This window comes from Agelaius phoeniceus, chromosome 2, assembly GCF_051311805.1.
Source record: "Agelaius phoeniceus isolate bAgePho1 chromosome 2, bAgePho1.hap1, whole genome shotgun sequence".
NCBI lineage: Eukaryota > Metazoa > Chordata > Aves > Passeriformes > Icteridae > Agelaius > Agelaius phoeniceus.
The window spans coordinates 45,330,324-45,337,028 of NC_135266.1; the positions used below are offsets into that span (position 1 = coordinate 45,330,324).

The following is a 6,705-nucleotide window of genomic DNA, read 5'->3' on the forward strand; positions in this document are numbered from 1 at the left end:
CTTATTTGTATGTCTTCATTGAATGGTCAATGCAATAGAATAATACACTTTTTATAGAGTATTTCACTGGGCAGAATACATCCTGTTTTTTCATGCTCACTACACTCTCACTATAATCTGCAAGAAAATCTGACATGAATCATCAAGCCAATTTATTGCAAAAATGAGCCAGCAAGAACAAACCACTGCCCCTGGCAGAATGAGTTACTGTCTCTTTGACAAGGCAGACAGTTCCTTTTAAATTCAGTCTAGTATTAGCTGGGAAGACATTTTCCAAGGAGCTTCAGTCTCCTACCTGCTTCTGCTTCTCCCTGCCCTCATTTTGACTCTATTTCCTCTTTCCTAATTCCTTTTTCCTTCTCTTTTCTTTCTATTTAGCTTCAAATCTGTCTGGAATTTGGTTTCAGTTAAAGAAACAAAGCACTTAAGATGCCTAAGCTAACAGTCAGTGAATCTTCTTACCCATTTCAATTTCTTTCTTCTTCCTATGCCAGAAAAGAATATATGCTTGTCACAGGACTGTGAAAATCACTGGTTCAGGTAAGAGAAAAAAAGCTCTTAAAAATGAATATTCATCTTAATTTTCAGGGTATTTAGCATTTTCTGCTTTTTGGTATATATTTTAAATAACTTTTTCTTGGACAGGTTGCATTAAAAAACCCCAAAACAACAAAAAAAAAAAGCAGGGGGAGGACAGGAAGGTGAATATTACTGGGTAATTTAATGAGACCCACATTAAGAGTATTGTGTCAACAAAAATTCAAACAAATTATGTTCAAGAGGTCACTTGTATTTAAACATCTCCAATGAATATGTGGATGTTAAAAAGCAAAATTTGTTATGGAAACTGAACTCAATTAAATAGATTTTTCATATGTTCTAAAATATGTTTTAACCTCTAAAAATAAAGTAACTAAGTAGCTGCCAGCAAATACAGATGTACACATTTGGATTGTAGCATTCAGTTTTCAAGAAATTGGACTTCATACAATTCACTTTCAAAAAAGAAAGAAAAGGGTAACAACTGTGTGTTAATGGGATCAGACAAGTGTATATGTAATCCTAAAAGTTGTGTTCACATAAAGAAATTATAGCTGGACCTGAAATAATTGTTTCTCCTCCATGTGTCCTGATTTAGATAACTTTTTTATTTTAATTTTTATTCTGGGTGTAGCCAGATGGTTTTCTTAGATGCATAATTCTATTCAGGCATTATGTGGAGAACCTAGACAGTATATTCACACAACTTATAGGCATAGAAACATGTTAGGTGTCTGGATTTCTTTAAAGTGTTTTTCAACCCTTGTTAAAGCTTCTACAGCCTAGAAGTAACTGAATGCTTATACAAATTCTAGTCATCAGATACGTACAATATGTTTTGCACTTATCTACTTTCTTTTTAAACTGTAATTTGTAATTAAGTATTTTATTTTTCCCCACTGCCAAATGCTTAGGAATGGGACGCTGTTTCTTGGGAAAGACCTCCAAATATGAAGGTTTTACAGGTCAATATTAAATTCTGCTTGATTCTAAAGGTGAGTTGAAATGAAAACTTCTACATGGAAATTAACTCTGATATAAAAGTCAGTCAGTCAGGACTAGATGCAAATAATTATTATAAATCTGACAATAGCAAAAACAACTTAGCTAAGATGTACATGCAACTATGTTGACAAAAATCACATAAATATGCTACACGTTTCACATAGCTACCTAATTTGTAGTTATCCCATGCTTTCTGTCCTCAACTATCTTGGTTGAATAAAAGAGAAAATCTGAACACAAAACTGGAGCAACCTTACTTTGACTTTAAATCAAGCATTGGGTTTCCAGGGAATTGTGTAGAAACCGTCCAACCTCTAATTCATGTTTCTTTCTTTGGCTTCTCTTTTATAGACAGAAATCCATTAGGGACTCCACTACATGAAGAAGAAGCTGTATTTTAAAAAGGCATAGTTCACCCATGATGCTGATACTTTGAATTTTAGTTCTGTAAGAACTCTCAGATGGCTCCATTCTGGTCCCAGTTATTCACATTACTTGAATTTTTCACACTATTCATCAGTTTTGTCTTACTGCACCTCAGCTTCCTTTGTTGTTGTGCTTTCATTGTATGCTATGAAAAGTATCTGCAAAAAGAACTTGGAGCTAAACTGAACAGAAGGATGTAGCTAGGTGCCAAATGCCTGGGGACAGAGAACCATTAGTTGTCTGAAACTCCTATAGCTTATTTAAGTGTCTAGACTTTTTGTAATGGGACTAATGGTAGACTGACAAGGGAAATGTCTGGCACTTATTCACAGGGAGAGGTCAATGATCAGTTTGTACACAGCTGGTTTATCTGAGCTGTGTGTAAATGTTGGTACACTGTGTCCATTGCTGTGGACAAAAGGTCCGTTATGTATATACATGTAAACATATGCATATACAGAGCTAACAATTGTCAGTGCTTTAGATATTTTAAAGGCTAAACAGTCAGAAGGATCTGATTCAGAAAAAAATCCCTAAAATTTAGGGAGTATTCTAGTATTTAGAATCTATTATTTATCTTTTTTCTCTGCATATTATGTTCACCTTTCAATATTCCTTTTTGTCCTAAGACTGACAGCACCATCTTCCTCGAGAAGAACATGTCTACAGCAAGCTTCTTAGCACCCTGTGGCTTTCACTACCAGGCAGAAGACGACAGTGGTGGGAATTTCTTGTCCTCTCTGCTAGGGCCCTTATCGAAATTCAGTGATTGTGTTTGTCTGCTGACCTGGAGGTTCCTTCTGTTGGCCCCTGCCTGGACGGCAGTCCTTTCCAAATCAGAAGCAGATCCCGCTGGGAAGTGACAGTCATGTGAATGTGGAGAAGTTCTCCTGTTCATAGCAGGAGGTACAGTGAAAGGTAATTCCAGTTTTGTTCATTTTTTCCTCATCCATCGATCTGGGGTAATAAATAACTAATTAAACTCAGGTTTGTAACTGCAGTGCTCTTTGAAGTTCTTCCTATATTCCCTGAACCTTGAATCTATAGGGCATAGATAGCTTCAACATGATGAATGTTTTACAACCTATTTCAAAGGTACTCAAAACACGTACACGTCTAACATACAGAAGTTCCCAGAAGGTTTAGAAGGAATAGCTCCTAATTTCTGAATACATCTGGAATTTGTGTGCCTTGAGAGATGTACAGAGTCTGCTCAAACTTGAGGAGTTTTTCCTTATCTAGATGAATGTTACAATCCAGTGGGAAAGAAGTAGGGAAAGACAAGGGAGTCAAAGGTTCTCCTGACACAGAGTCCTTTTTTGGCATTTTTTGCTTTCTGAAACTGGATGTTTTGAGAAATATAGATAAAAGGTAATAGATGGTTTTTGATTTGAAGCTACTGTTCAGAAATACAGCTGAGTACAGTTTTCAGTGAACAAGTTTCTTGTTTGTATGAGGTCTTAACCATTAAAATTAAGTATTTTTTAGCTAACATATATGTCTCTAGAGCTCTATTTAGAGTTATCCATACATTGATAGCAATTATTTTATTAACTTCTATAACACTAAATAAAGTATTTCTACTTAATTTTCCAGTGTGTTTTTAGATGGTTTGAGTATCATTTAACTTGTTTTCTCTATTTAGGTGTGAACTGAACATAGGTAGTAGTTGGATTTACTTACACTCGTCACTAAAAGTAATTCATTTGTCTTATTAAAATAATGTTTTTAAACCAAATCATTGATGCATAGCTTAAAAAAAAAAAAAAAAACTAAAAAACCCCCCCCAAAAAAACAGCTCTAAAACCCCCTAAAAGACTATATGGGTTTTTCTTTATTTGAGGGTTTTTGTTCATCAACATCCATCCCTTGGTTCTTTCTCTTACTGGTGGAGACACCTGAATGAGTTTTTGGATCTAGCTTTGAGTACCATCCATTGTCTATTTCTCAGACACAATTAATTTTTGTCATCTAGTGCAAGTTCATATACTGAGAAAGAAGAAACAGTCATGAGTGAAAACAAAGGAACACACATAATACTTGTCACTTACTGTTCTCCTTAAGAGATTTCTGTTCTGTGTTCCTTCTATGACTAGATTCTGTTCTCTCCCCAACTTTGAAAAATATATAGGCAAGTGTCTTTGTGCTATAAGGCCTTTAATAGGCTGCTTCTTTGTTGTGGATGGAGTGACCCACTTCACTTGGAACAGGGCAGTTACAATATGTTTATTGATAGAAACCAGCAATTTAACAAAGTTTAATAGTAAATATGACAGTCATTTAACAGGATTAGATGGCCAGGTACACTTGCTTATATTTACTGCATAGAGGGCAGGGTGAGATAAACCTCTCAGGGACACCCTCCTGTTGAGCCATGAGGTTCAGAAAAGGATCTCTTACACCTTCTCAGAGGAGAGTTTGCATGTGTCTGGATCCATATTTTGTCCCAGAGCCGTTTGACTCTTTATGTCATAATCAATCCTTCTAGCTAAGATTTCAAAATTTGAGTTAGTTTATTCTAATTCACTTACTTAGTATGTCAGCATAAAGTCCCTCATCCTCAAATAGTAACATTGAGATATGTCCTCTCTCAAGGGGAGATCCTGATGTGCAGCTCACTTCTGTGCTAGAGACTCAACAGGCCCTGGGCTGTCCACTATTTATGGAGTTAGATAATTAATTTATGGTCATATTTGCATGTTGATTACAGATATCTGTTTATAATTGTCTTAGATCAGCCCTTGATCAGCACTCTGGTTAGGTGAATTGTCTAGAATAGCCCTTGGCTATTGTGTTATCTATCTCACACAGATCTACTTGCAGTCCTATGAAACCACTGACCGTGTGCACCCAATTACAGCTGCTGCTGGTGGTTACTTGAGCAGGGAAATAAAGGTCAGGCTGGGGTGGAGGCACACCATCAAATTCATAAGAAAAAAAAGATATTTATATCTCAGTATATCATCTCTTCAAGAGAATGTTCAATAATTTGTGGAAGCACAGTACTGAGTGTGTCTCTAAAGACCACCTCAGTGTTGCAGTACAATGATGATGGGTCAAAATGACACAGAGTATTTCAGTATGAATTTCTTTACTTCTCTAATTAATATCTGACCCACCAAAGATCTCTGCCATAAAATAATACTTTTCCAGACTTGTAACTACTCTAGTAAAAATTGAACAGGCCTGAATTAATAACCAACATATAATAACTTTAGATAATGAGGGCTTATGTACAGAATGTGAGTGAATAAACTTGTCAAAGCCATAGGTCACTCACCCTCTCTATTATACTGTTAGACCTTCACATATTGCTGATGGACAAGGTGTTCTTTCACACTTTTTTTTTTAATGAGTGGGTTACAAATCTGAAGAAGCTACTTCGTTGGACAAGAATCCAGCAGGTTACAAATAAAATATAGCCAGAATAGATCTAGCTATATAGTGCTATTTAAAGTTATTATATAGCCAGATAGTGAAATTAAATAGTATTTTCTGAATTGAAAATAAGTTTGAAAAAGTGAGCAAAGAAACCATTTATTCTGGTTCTTTAAAGTCTCTCCATTATATACAGTAAGAGTGTCAAGTAAATCATAAGGCACATATAAAAAAGGTGTACTAGAAGTTATCAATATGATGTTCTTGAGACAGCTTCTTCCAGACCTGTAGGATTTTAAAATGGGTAATTAATAGCATTAATGTTCTAAGAATTCAAATATGCAAGATACCTTTTCTCTTTCTATTGCAACTTGACTCTAGAGAAAAACCATTGGCATTATTTACCTGAATGATTAATCTTAGCATAGATTTTAAAATGAATACTATTTTATTTAAGGAAAAATGATATTTCTATATTTTTTTGGTTCTAAAAGTCCATCAAAGTTATGTATATTGAAGTCAGATGTTGTTGTGTTACATTGCATAGCTGAGAAATGCTAAATTTCTTAACTTAAATAAAAGTCATCTGTGTCAATTTATTCATTATATTTTCATCATTGGTCCAATGCTGTAAGATTTTCTAGAAATCAGACTATTAGTAAACTTTTAACCCTTTTGAAATCCATGGAGAAATTCCAATTGACTTGGATGAAAAATTTCACACTATCTCTTGAGTTATTTTTGTGATACTTCAGTGTCAAAGTTAGTAAAGCATAGGTGAACCTCTGCACTGCATGATACAGTTCAGGATTGCCATTTTTTTCCAGGAAAAACGAGGATAATGTATGAATTGGAAAAACATATTTTGGCTTGAGGCTGGCCAAGTATTGACACAGGACACACAGAGAGGATAGCTGAGTTTCTCTCCTTAGATCTATTGGAAAGTTGTCTAGAAATGACAATTTTTCATGCCCTGTGTAATACAGGTTGAGGCAGAAATAAAAACCAGATTTGCCCTTCTCAAGGGGCTAAGGAACTATCTACAATATTGGAAAGGTTGTGACAGATTAGTGAAGTTACTGACCAGAAAAGAGGGAATAAAACTCTCAGTTTTTAAAAAGTTGAAAAAGGAGGACCTGGGGAACTACAGGCCTGTCAGTCTCACCTCTGTATCTGGAAAATATCATGAAGCAGATTGTCTGGTTTACAGCATAGGTGGATAAGGGAAGAGTGATGGACATTGTCTATGTGGACTTGTACAAAACATTTGACACTGTCCCATATAATGTTCTTGTCTGTGAACTGGAGAGATGTGAACTTGACAGATAAACCACTCAGCAGGTAAGGAGTTGGCTG

General features: G+C 35.4%; 1 long non-coding RNA gene across 1 annotated transcript; it reads left to right on the plus strand.

The window, feature by feature from the left end:
• The first annotated feature begins 266 nt into the window (after window positions 1–266).
• LOC143693458 (uncharacterized) lies at window positions 267–3,341 on the plus strand. The gene is made up of 3 exons (XR_013181153.1): window positions 267–540; window positions 1,455–1,535; window positions 2,601–3,341. It is a non-coding gene; the product is annotated as an uncharacterized LOC143693458 (long non-coding RNA).
• The last annotated feature ends 3,364 nt before the right edge of the window (window positions 3,342–6,705 follow it).